This window comes from Coffea arabica, chromosome 9c, assembly GCF_036785885.1.
Source record: "Coffea arabica cultivar ET-39 chromosome 9c, Coffea Arabica ET-39 HiFi, whole genome shotgun sequence".
NCBI classification, from domain to species: Eukaryota; Viridiplantae; Streptophyta; class Magnoliopsida; order Gentianales; family Rubiaceae; genus Coffea; species Coffea arabica.
In genome coordinates this window covers 4,696,017-4,709,476 of record NC_092326.1, presented here as the reverse complement: position 1 = coordinate 4,709,476, position 13,460 = coordinate 4,696,017, and the positions used below count along the sequence as shown (strand labels likewise).

The 13,460-nt window shown below is 38.9% G+C and overlaps 1 long non-coding RNA gene across 1 annotated transcript; it reads left to right on the top strand.

Annotated features, from left to right (window-relative positions):
- The first annotated feature begins 5,055 nt into the window (after positions 1-5,055).
- LOC113707873 (uncharacterized) lies at positions 5,056-13,460 on the top strand. The gene is made up of 2 exons (XR_011820891.1): positions 5,056-10,288; positions 13,290-13,460. It is a non-coding gene; the product is annotated as an uncharacterized lncRNA (long non-coding RNA).

Below are 13,460 nucleotides of genomic sequence, written 5' to 3'. Positions count from 1 at the left end.
TTTTCCAGATGGAGAAAAATTTTGAAATGCAACTCTGTGTTATTTCCCATAAATGTAGTCAATACAGGGTTTAAGTGCATTATCTCTAATTTTAGGTAGGAGTTGTTTGCGAACAAGTATTTGAATCTCTTTTTCACCCATGTGCCCAAGTCTCCTATGCCAAAGGTCAATTGATGAATCACGAACTGCATTCACTTCTCCGTTCCCCAACTTGGCTTGTATCAAGTAGAGGATACTCTGCTTCTTTTCTCTAGCAACAACGAGGTTTTCTTTGCTAAGTTTCCATTTGCCTCCACCTTGCAAGTTATGGTAACCCTCATCGTCAAGTTTTCTTGTAAAGATAAGATTAAGTCGAATATCAGGAACATGTCGAGCATTTCTTAATATTAGCTAGCACCCGGTATCTGTATCCAAATATATGTCTTCCATGCAACAACTTTGCATGAGACCTCATTTTCTATCCTGAAATATCCAAAATCTCCTTCGGTGTAGGTTGAGAAGAAATGCCTGTGAGAAGTAATATGGTAGGATGCACCTGAATTAACTACCCAATCACTGTGATAATGAATAATATTCACTTGACCATCATCACAGAACACAAACATATTATCATGAGCTGCCACAACAGCTGCAGGTTTTTCATCACCTTTTTCCTTCGCCTTACCCCTTTTTTCAGCTTGTTCCCGTTTTAGAATTCTGCATTTTTTCATATAATGCCCATTCTTCTTACAATAATAGCATGCAATATTTTTTCTTGACTCAGACTTGCCTCTGGATTTGTCATTTCTATTGTGGGGTTCTCTACTTTTGCTTTTCCCTCTTCTTTCTTTCTTTTCTGTCACCGGGCCTAAAACTTATAGACAATTTCTTGTTTTTTCCTCCTGAACTCTTCATTCATCACGGCCTCTTTTGCAATTGCCATGGTCAACATACTATTCAGACCTGAATTACTAACGGAGACCATCATGGTTTCCCAACTATGCGATAGTGAACTGAATAATACTAAAGCCTGTACTTTGTCATCCAAATTCAAATTTAATGTAGTTACCTAGTTTATCAATCCCCAAAAATTACTCAGGTGTTCAGTCATATCTTCCCCATCTTTATATCTCATTCGAGTAATCTGTTTCAGACAACTAGCCTTATTCAAACCGATCTTCCATTCATACATACTTTCAAGTTTTTTCTATAATACATTAGCTCTGGTGTCATTAGCAAAATGTTGAAAAATACTTTGATCAATCCATTTTCTAATACTACCAACGGTTTTCCTGTGCATAACAACCCATTTTTTATCAATCATATCACTTGGTTTACCTTTATCTCCTAGAACAGATTCAAATAAATCTCTACAATACCGGTAGTCTTCCATTCTAGGCTTCCAAATCGAATAATTAGTAGCATTCAATTTTATCATGCAATCATTGTCCGAATCATCCATTTTTAACTAGTACAACTGAACAGCCCAACCTGACTGCTTTGATACCATTTGTGGGGAAAGGAGTACTGGTACAGGCACACAATATCAAAGTTAGCATAGGATAAATTTCTCTTTTCCCAAGTACCAGTTAAAATAGGAATAAACCAAATCACCAAATAATAATACCAACAGTGATAATAAAATGCAAGAAAAAGAAAAATAAAAGGCACAGGACACCAAGATTTTTTACTTGAAAAATCCAATTGGAAAAAATCACGGAATCTAGTCCAATCAGAAATCTCCACTATCACAATAATGAAAATACACAGGTCTACCCGAAATATTCGAGTGACAACAATATCACCAATAGCAACCAAGCCAATCTACTACAAAATCACTCCCCAAAATTACAACTGTCAAAAAAGTAGGTTTCAAAAAGTGTTACCAAACGAAGAGAAAATCCAAAATCTGAACCGGTAGATGAGTAGAGCCTGACGAGAGGATCACGTGGATAAAATTTCGTCTCAATCGGTTCCAAATTACCCTCCAATCAAGATCTTGAAGTTTCTCACTCTCTAGCTCTTTCTCTCTCTTCATTTTTTCTCTCAACCAACAAAAGATGGTGGCTGACTTTTTTCTCTCGCACCAGGACTAAAGAATAATTGCCTTATGTGGCTACTTAATGTTCCGTCACATGAAGCCCTCAAATCTTAGTAACTTGTGTTTTGGGTTGGCCCACAAATGGGCTGGCCCACACAGGTCCAACAAAAGGGAAGTTTTATGACCATAGAACTAGAGAGCCACCAAGTCAGCTTTGCTCTCCTTAATCAAAAGATTTTCCAATCCCTCCGGCGCGCGGGGGGAGGGATGGTAGGAGTTGAGGATAATGTGTGACAGCGAAGAAGAAGGTATTTTTTCAAGTACATAGCTTTAATTGTGAGGATCATAATAATGCTGAGCAATTAACGGATTTAAGTGTGTCTAACAATCAAAGAATTATCTCTTATGAACTCAAATAGAGTACTGATGTTTGAGAAATCTTACCAGGGCAATTGAAAAGAACACAACGAGAGCAACAGATGAACGCATCCTGTCTTTGAAGTTTGAACAGCTCAAAATGAAACTTTGATGGTTTAAGAGCTCTTGGGGCTACGGCTATTTATACAAGAGCATAGCCAAGTGAACCTAGCAAGACTATAGCATGGATCACGTGGCTGGTTGGTTCGATTTGAGAAGTTGCTGCCTTCGTACACCAATCCACAAATTACCAAAAATTTTGCATTTTTACTGAAGGGCCAAAATTTCCTAAAATCATCCGTCAATTTCAAATAACAGTACATTGCCAGTGTTCAAGACTCAACTTAGTTCATAGAGATATTCACATTGTAATAAATGATGAATAAAATCTGTCACTATTTTGAAAATTTACAAGTCATTATTTTGGTATAAATGCATAGCCCCATTTCATTCAATCACATTAACAGAAGAAGTGGTCATAAAGAACCCTAATAAAGATGGTTTTATCATGACCAACGTTCAATTTTCGTACGAGTTATCTAATGTGTTTGCAAATCATTTTCTTTTTTGCTTGTTGGGTCATGAAATTTTTATTGGAGGCACAGTTCTCTCTAACGCTACTACTCATCAAAACACAAATATAGGTATCAAAACACTACCTGTCAAGGGAGAATGTGTTCATTGCCAAAAAATTCTAGCTTCAGGATAAAAATTGGCTTTAGGTGTTTTTAATAGCATCTTTTTGGAATTTAGCACCATTAGATACCCATAATTGACAATCTAGACAATTGAAATGTCATATGGAAGTTTATGTTCATCTCATTGATTTGAAGCATATAATTGGTTGCCTCACATTATGTGATTGATTAATATGGTTTTAACGAGTATTTTGAAATTTGAACCAAACTGGTTGGTTCAATTGCTTGAACCAGGAAAAAAAACAATTTTTTACTTCTTTTTTGTTGCATTTTCTCTTTCGATTTTATGATCTTTTAAGTTTTCATAAATTTTTTTGCCTTGACTTTGATACTAAAATCTTTCACCATAATAATTCTGTTTGAGCTGTGGATAATTTTTACAACAATAAATGCTCTCATAAATTTCTTTCGAATTTGATCATTACAATCTTAATTTTTATATTTTGTCAAATAAAACTTATGGATTCAATTCTAAACCATCATTTTTTATTTCAAATTTTAAATGTTATAATACTATTTTATGTGACATATAATTCATCCATATTTATTGTGAGAACTCGAGAAAAATTATATGTATGCTGTGAATTTCTTTTATTTTAATTACTTTGATATTAGAAATATTATAATGAATAAATGGTTAAATTAAATGCCTAATTGAATTTATATAAAATTGAGAATTTAGAAGTATTCTAGAATGGTGTAAAAAAAATTAAAATTAAATGAATGAAAATAACATATTGTACGTATACCGTAATTTGTGTGATTTGAATATATTATAGTTGAATAAATTACATGTTTAGTTAATTTCCTATAGAATCAAATGTGTGAGAATCTACAAGATTAAGGAAATACAAATAAGGTTGGGAGTTAACGAGTGAATTAATAAAAAATGCAGCCTTAGTAAACAAATGAACTAATGTTAAATGACCTAGCTAATCTTTCATCTTAACTAATTTACCATTCAACCAGCTAACTATCAGAATATTAGAAGCTAGAGTTAAGTGGAGGAACTTGGGAATTATTGTCCACCGAATGAAGAGGATTTGGGTGATCAGCCGAGAGAAAGTGAGGAAGGCTTCATTCTCTTGCTCCACTTCAGACCAACCGAGAGAGTAGAGAGAGAGCTCTGCATTTTCCTAGGCAACTAACTGCTAAATTCCAAGTGGTGGCTGAAGAATCAAATAGAAGGTTGCTTGCAAAGTCCAAGCAGTGACCGACCGAAAACAAGGAGAAGTTATCTGTCAATATCTTTGGGTGGTGGCCGAGAGGAAAACAAAAACTTCAATTCCTTTCCTTTTCAACCCAACACCGAGAGTAAAACTAAGAGAGTGGGAGAGAAAGGTTAGCTAGCTTCATCACCAACTAACCAAAAACAAGAAGGAGTATAGCGAGGAAAGCAGGAGAAGCTCGAGCTAGGACCTTGAGGAACTGAATCAGGGAGAGCTAGAGCAGTCGGCAATTTCAGATTCTAAGGAAAGAAAAAAAAAGGTAAAATTTTATAAACCTCCTGCTTATTTAGTGTAATTGAATGTTTAAGCTGTGTATAAACTTTAGCTAGGAAAAAATGAGTTCTTGGTTGGAAAAAGAAACTTTGTGCAGAACCGAATGGCAGCTGGAATTACTTCCGGGCATCCCACCATGAAGTACTCCTTCAACCTTCTTCATAAGGTGCTGCTATACTGATCTTCTACTGAATTTTATCAAGTAACAAAAGCACTTAGAATTCCTTTCATACATTTTCTTATTTTCAACCTTTGATTATTGGCAAAAAATTTTGGGCTTTATATTCGGTCAAATTTCAAGAAACATGTGAGCTAAAATCATGCCTTCCACATGTTTGACAAAATGTCTTAGTTAAATCTGTTTTAAAAAAAAAGATTTCTTATCGTTTTAAAAAATAGGAACAGCTTCGTTTGCGTTTTGTGCGTCGCTGGTAGGTTGTCTTCCACGACCATGTTTGCCCTCTAGCTGCCTGCTGGGAGGCGTCCCTCTCCTTCTCAAACCTTTGAATGCAAATCCTTTGCTGCTTTATTCTCAGCCGGTTCTTCACAACCGACTCTGACCATTCATGTATCGCCTGCGACCCATAAGGGGGAACCAGCTCTCATGTTTTCACAGGAGGATCTCAATCGGCTAGCCACTCCTTACAAGGATGCCCTAGTGGGAAAATTCTCTAGGGAAAGACCAAAAATGGAGAAGATACGCAGGTTCTTCCTCTCATTAGATTTACGAGAAGTTCGGTGGGTTTGCTTGACTTACGACATGTCTTCATAAAGCTGGGGAATGAAGTTGATTTTCATAGACTCTGGGCCAGAAGCACCTGATATGTCCATGGCTCTCCGATGAGAGTCTTCAAGTGGTTGACGGCGTTCCATGTGGATAAGGAACCGTCTATCGCCCCCATTTGGTTCCAGTTCCAAAAACTGCACCGCAGTGCACTAGTTCAATAAGGAGGTTCTCTTTCAGATCATCTCAACACTGGGTAATCCGCTATTGATGGATGCGGCAACGTCAGAGACGACTTGTCCAAGTTGTGCGAGAGTCTGTGTGGAGGTTGACCTGCTCAAGCCTCGGCCATCACATATATGGATTGGAAACGGCGAAAACGATGGGTTTTGGCAGTGCTTCATTCTTGAAAATCTCCCTCTATACTGCTCCCATTGTTTTCGTTGGGACATGGAGTGGAGGGGTGCTATGTCTTGCACCCAAACCTCCGGGTATCTAAAACGGAGGGTGAGAAAGCTAGGAAGTTTTGCCTGTAGCCAAAAGAGGTGCGCCAACGCAAGGAGACTGCCCAGGATGAAGTGGGTGGGCATTTGGCCGCAGTGGTCGCACTGCTGCCCGTGACAGTAGCTCCAGAGGAGGAGTCTTTCGCTACGGTAGTAGATACCTAGTTTGTGGCTGGTGCGCAGGCGGAAGGGAAAATGGTGCCACGGGCATCACAGGTGGGAGAAGTAGACCTGGTAGAGGGAAAGGCAGGTGGGGTAGCAAGAGTTTGGGTAGGGAGAGGGAGGAACATGAGTGTGTGACTACACAGGCAGAAGAGAGGGCATTTGAAGGACAGCTTCGTGCGACAATGAATGGTACAACGGCGGCGGCATTTGCATAGGAGGACCAACCACGGCAATGTCTGGTAGAGGGGCAACCTGATAGCTTGCGTGGGTGTGCAGAGAAATCGCAACCTAGCAGCGAATTGCAACTGGAGGAAATGGAAGATGAGCTGACCATAGAGTTGTGGGGAGCGAGAGCAGCGGTAGTGGACATAGAGGAGAGCGATGCAAGTGAGGAAGAGAGAGAGGTAAAACTCCCTCTGGTGGCAAGCACTTTGTCACCAAGGATAGTGGTCACAAGCATTTCTTCATCTGATGTTAGAAGGGAACCAGCAGATCAATGTGCAGCAGGGGAAATGAATAGGCTTGCTGCCGTGGCATCAGAGGACGAAGAGCTTAATGAGTTGCAAGGGCGGGTGGGCAATTTGTCTCCAAGGGGAGAATCTAATAAAGTAAGGATGACTAGTGATAGTTCATCCTTTACTGCGTATCAAACTCCACATTGCGACAAGCTGGGTCGCTTGCATTATCTCAACCAAAGAAAAGAGGTTCTCAGCTGCCTTTTTCGTCAGACCGCACGTTACGCTCTAAGGTGATTTCTTCACAAAATTCTTTTGCAATGTTATCTAATCATTAACTTTATCTTTTGGAACATTCGGGGTGTCTCACGTGCCTCTAATCTTAAAAGACTCCGTAAATTAGTTAAAATGCACTCTCTCTCTTTGATAGCAATTTGTGAACCTAGGACCTCGATTGCAAACATGGATATGATTCGAATGAAGGTGGGGATGAATTTTTCTGTTGCAAACCTGTGGGGTAGCATTTGGGTGCTTTATAAATCTGTCTTTGATTGCCAAACGATATGTGAGTCAGATCAACATCTCACTTTAAGCCTCCGATCCCAATTATTGGCTGAGGAGATCTACTTTTCATTTATTCATTCGAAGTGCACCGTCCAGGAGAGGGAAGGTTTATGGATCGAGTTGTTGAATGACAAGCCGGAGGTAAAACCATGGTTTCTTGTGGGGGATTTTAATGTTATCTTAAATGCAGAGGAAAAAAGGAGTGGCCTACCTTTTAGACATGCTCAGGGGATAGAATTATCATAGTTTATGTCATTGGCAAAAGGGTTCTTTAGGTCTAGGTACACATGGTGTAACAATCGATAGGCTATTTTAAGAGTTTGGAAGCGGCTAGACAGGCTTTTGCTCAACTCAGCTACTATGCATATGGAGAGTAATATTTTAGTGCAGCACTTGGGGAGAGACCCTTCTGATCATGCTCCTCTTTTGACATCGACATCAATGAGATTAGATGACAAGCCACGGCCATTCAGATTCCTAAATATTTACACCACAAAATCAGGTTTTATGGATATGATTGAGGAGAGTTGGTCTATTTCCTCCCCTGGTTCCCCCTTTCAGGTTTGGTCGGCTAAACTGCGACGGGTTAAACAGGCACTTAGACTATGGTCAAAGGAATCTATTGGTGACATCTTCTTAGTGATTCAGACAGCAGAACAGAGGGTGCTAGAAGCTAAAATAGATCATGATAACCATCCGTCAGAAAGGTCGTTGGTGGCTTTACAAGAGGCACGTGCAAGATTGAAGCATACTTTGGTGATTGAGGAAGAATTCTAGAAGCAGAAAGCTCGTGTCAAATGGCTATCAGATGGGGACAGGAATACGAAACTTTTTCACGCTATGGTGACAGAGAAGAGAAACAAATCAGTGATTCATAGAATTAGGAAGACAAATGGTGACTGGGTGACTGACGAGTCGAGTATTTGTAATGAAACTGTCTCGTTCTTCCAAAAATTGTTTACAAATGAGGGGGGAAGTCCTTGAATAACACGCTAAACATTATTCCAGAGTTGATCACTGAACAGGATAATGAGATGTTGACTGAGGTTCCATCTATGCAGGAAGTAAAGGAAGTAATTTTTTCAATGGACGAAGAGAGTGCTGCGGGTCTGGATGGTTTCACGGGAAAGTTTTTCACGTCTGCTTGGGAGGTGGTCGCTAAGGATGTTCAAAGGGCTATTGTCAGTTTCTTTTGTGGCACAACGTTGCCAAGAAGTGTCTCAGCTACTTCAATTGTTTTACTACCCAAGATACAATGCCCTCATGATTTCACTCAATATCGCCTGATAAGTTTATGCAATTTTATTAATAAGGTTATCTCCAAAATTTTATCTTCCCACTTGGCAAAGGTTCTTCCTCATATTATCTCACTACAACAGAGTGGTTTGGTGTAAGGGAGACAGATGGCGAATAATTTTCTATTAGCGCAAGAATTATTGAATGATATTAATAAACCTAATAGGGGAGGAAATGTGATGCTCAAGCTGGATATGATGAAGGCATATGATAGGGTGTCTTGGTTGTTTTTTATACAAGTGCTTCGTCGGTTTGGGTTTAGTGAAGTTTGGATCGATATGATATGGAGACTGATATCGAATGTTTGGTTTTCTGTCTTTGTCAATGGCTCGCCCCATGATTTCTTTAAGTCCTCACGGGGTTTGAGACAAGGTGACCCAATTTCGACAGCCTTGTTCGTTATTGGTGCAGAGGTCTTGTCCCGTTCACTCAATACGCTTGCGGAGTATAAAAGATTCAGACCATTCAAAGTCCCTAGAGGCTGTTCTATGGTCACACATTTGGCCTATGCAGATGACGTAGTCATTTTCACTAGCGGCCTTAAGGCTTCAATAACATTGGTCAAAGGAGTAGTCGATGAATACTGTGCATTTTCCGGCCAGCGTGTTAATTGTCAGAAGAGTTGTTATTTGGTGCATCCCACCTTGTCTTTGCAATGACGTGCGATGATTGGAATGGTAACCGGCTTCTTGTACTTATATTTTCCAATCAAATATCTTGACTGCCCCCTTTATATTGGAAGAAGGCGGATGCATTATTTTGCCGAACTCTGCGACATGGCAATAGTTAGAATCCTATCATGGAAGAATCGGGTCCTCTCATTTGGGGGCAAGATTGTGCTGTTAAAGAGTGTTCTGTCTTCAATACCAATCCACCTGTTAGCAGTGGTATCTCCTTCGAAGGGAGTCATTGATTCCTTAGAAAGGGTGATGGCAAATTTTTTGTGGAGCTCGATGAATATGGGCCAGAAATTTCATTGGTTAAGTTGGGGGGAGTTATGCCGTCCACATCAGGAGGGTGGGATTGGAGTTCATAGCTTGGCGAAGGTATATGATGCTCTTTCCATTAAGCTTTGATGGAACTTTCGGCAAAGGAGATCCCTATGGGCTGAATTTTTAACAACAAAATATAGTTGAGGGTGCACTCTTGTTTGGTAGAAGAGGGTTATTCACTTTCTTACATTTGGAAGAGGTTATGTTCGATTCAACAGTTGGCAGAAGAGCATATTTGCTAGGTCATCGGTGAGGAATCAATGGATTTCTGGCATGACAATTGGATGGGAACTGGGGCTATATGTCATCAGGTGGAAATTTTTCATGATCATATTGTGTCAGATTTTTTCTTCCAAGCGCAATGAAATATGCGACTCCTTAATCAAGTTCTAGACCCTGAGTTGGTTAGGCAAGTTGCGAAGATTCTCCCTTCATTCGTTCATAGCTCTGATAGGATAGTGTGGGATTTAACGCAGAATAGTTCATTCTCGGTTTCTTCGGCTTACACGCTTATTTCGCAAGCTTCTAATTATTCCTGGGTGGTTTCGCATGTGTGGCTAAAGTGATTTCCTATCAAAATCTCCTTCTTTATGTTACAGTTGCTATGTTGCGTCTTCCCCTAACGGACCTGCTACGTAGATTTGGGGTACAGGGTCCATCTAAGTGTCATTGTTGTTCTGAGCCAGCAGATGATGAGGTTAATCACATATTTTTAACAGGGGATTTAGCTAAGGCGCTCTGGAATAGATTTGAGAGTGTCCTAGGAGATTTGGATATGGTGTCCACGTTGAGACACGTGCTGTTATGGTGGTGGCTGCGTAAGGGGCACAACGTGTATCTCAGGTTCGTTTATCGTACATTACCTATGCTCATCTGCTGGGAATTATGGAAAGCGAGAAACAGGGGACTGTTTGATGGAAGGAAGGTGGCGTGGACGGAGGTGGCAAATCAGGTATTTCAATAGCTATGTAATTTACTACATTGTAATTTTCCGGAAATAGCATGTTCTTTCGTCTCTTGGGATGTTCTTCACTTTTCATTGGTAGCTCCGAAAAGAAGGGTTTATATTTTACCGATTACATGGTCGGCTCCTAGGGCAGGGTATAAGTTGAATTTGGATAGCTCAGCAAAGGGGAACCTAGGAGTTAGTAGGGGTGGGGGAGTTGTGCGAGATGGGGAAGGGAGATTTATTGTCGGTTATTCCTGTTTTTTTGGGTCATTGACCAGTTTACACGCGGAGCTCGAGACCATACTCTTTGGGGTGCAGCTCTGTGTTGCTGGAGGCTTACAAGACTTCCATGTTGAATCTGACTCACTTGTCTTGATGCAAATACTCCAAGGGACACATGGTTGCCCTTGGAGACTCCAACGGGAGGTAGCTGAATTATTCAGTTTCAAGCATCATTTTCGTGAGATAACCCATTGCTATAGAAAGGCAAACAAACTTGCTGATTATCTAGCTAACCTTGGCACAAATTCGGAGTAAGAGGATGTTTTTGACGACTTTCGTTCTTTGCCAGCTACTGTCTGTGGAGAGATTATCATGGACACTTTAGGTTTCCCTAATTTTCATAGAAAATTTCTATAGCTTAGCTAAAAATTTGTATTAAATAACTGTCATATGGATATTTTCATGAGATTGGGTTTGTTGGCAGGGAGTTTCGTCCATTTATAAGGGGAAACTCTGCCAAAATTTTTTAATTAAAAAAAACTCTTAGTTAAAAAAAAAAAAGAATGGCAGCTGGAAAGAAAATTGCAGAAATGGGGAATGGAAACTGGAAATTGTAGCTTGTTATCAATGTTTCTTTGGAGAATAATGATAGGAAATGCATGTTCTACATTACCTTAAGTTTTATAAGAGGTTTAATCAGCTAAACATGGGCTTTAGACGTTGGGTTTAGCTACGAAATCAGTTCTGGTTCAAGGAAAACATTATACATCAGAAATGGTAACTAAGAGCAGAAATGAGCTATGGTTCTGTTTAGCTCTTGAAATCAGTCTCACGTTTTGTTTAGTCTTGAGTTATACCTTACATGCTAGCTGTAACCTAAAACTGAAGGGAATCCTAAGGAACTTACAAATGATATCTTGTTGATATACGCGTGCGAAAGCATGCAAATCTGATGCATGCATGGCACCAGATTTGCAGCTAGCTGCAGAAATGAAACCAAACTCAGTTTTTTTTTTCTCCTTTGAATCCTGGTCATGAACGACCTTGTTTAGCTTAGGATAACCTGCAACAAACAAGGTTAAAGCAAGTAGAAAACTGAAGTGAACAATGGACGACTCTCGACTGCACAAAAAGACCTCATTGCTCCTGACCTGTTTTCATGTGGTTCTGGTCGTCCACTTTTGACCCTGAAAACATGAGAACTGGATGTCAATGTCTCATAAGAAATATAGATCTATGTTTTAGGTTCGAAACGCTATAAAATCCGCCTCAATCCGATAAACGTAGCTCCAATTATGATCAAAACACCCGAGGATGGCAAAGCTGCTTTTCCTTTTGTTCCTGAATGCACTTTGCTAAGATGCTCACCGTGAGGAACCAACTTTTAACTAGCATTTCCTCTAATTTCCAACGTTGTAAGATTTCATAAATGATAGCCACGGTTACTCTGAGATTTAATGGCTATATATAGCTCCACAAGTAGAGTTAAATTAAAGCAAATGAGAGGAAAACTCATGATACTTATGTACCTAAATTGGCTTCTAATTACTTAATATTGTCTTCACAAATATTTTAAAAACTATAAAATCTGAGGGACTGGTGTAGTGGAATAAAATTTAATTTACAAATAACCTAAAATTTAATTGTTTAAAAAGGGGACCAATGGAGTACTCCTAAGCCATAATCTTAGAATCTTGAGTGGAAAGTGATTTAATACTAAAATAAATATTTTATAAATTATTAACTTGAAGAATACGTATGTTCTTGATTTAAAATAATAAAGTTAATAAGTCTTGAAATAAATTGGGGAATAAATATTGAGTATATTTTGTATTTTAAGGTCAAACTTAATTTTAATAATTTAAACGATAAAGTAGAATAAATATTGAATAGGTTATATTTTATATTTTAAAGTCAAACCTAATTTGAATAATTTAACTAATAGGTGAACATCTACAAATTGTAAATTTACCATGGAATTATATATTTATCTCAGAAGTAGCTGCGAGCCAGGAAACGAACCCGCGGTTCGAGAGTAAATTATTTAGATAATTGGTGAGTGTTTTCCAAATTTATATGTTTATATGTCTATGTGTATCTAAGTGAAATAATGTGACAAATGTGCTTATCATGAATCATTACTAAATGATTTCTTGTGAAATGCATCTCAATTGTCCCTCGTCTTCTAAGTCGAGGATGTACTTTATCGCACTCGACTTAGTTGAACTTGAAGGTCGATAATTGACTGAACGTTACTGTAAGTGTGCATGAGTGTAAGCCGTCTGTGTGCCTCGCCGCATCGGCTGAACTGCACCCCAAAACTCTCTGTTCAACGGACAAGTCGAGCCAGCAAAGGGTTTGGTCGGATAGGATAGTAGCTTTGGGTAAATGTTTCGGTATACTCGAGTATTACCATGAGGTTGGGAGATTATTGAACTGATTACTGAATGTAGGGGATTGTTTATTGTTTTAGAAGACATAAGGAGGCGAAGTGGCGGAATATGCAATGATATTGAAATGAATGTACAATGACAGTGAAATGAGTGTCTCTTGACACTGAAATGAATGCTCAATGACATTGAAGTGGCTCTAATGCGAGTACCATATTCTTTTAAAAGTGATTGTATAGTGAAGTGTTTCCTCAATTGCTTAATGAAAGTGATTGTACAGTAAAATGTGCACTACTTGCTTAATTGTACTGATTTAAATTTTATTAAATGTTACTTGATCGGCAAACCTTACTGAGTTTTAGCTCAACTTTTTAGTTTTGTTTTCCTTACAGGGATTAGAGGTCGGGGATCGAACGAGGGAACTTAGAGATTTATCATGAAGACTTTAGCATTGTAATTAGTATCTTAATAAGGTAGGCATTTTGTATCGATCGAAGTATTGTAAAAGAATGTGAACGGTTGGTTTTGGTTTATCGAAATGTTATCTCTGGGGTTAATGGAAA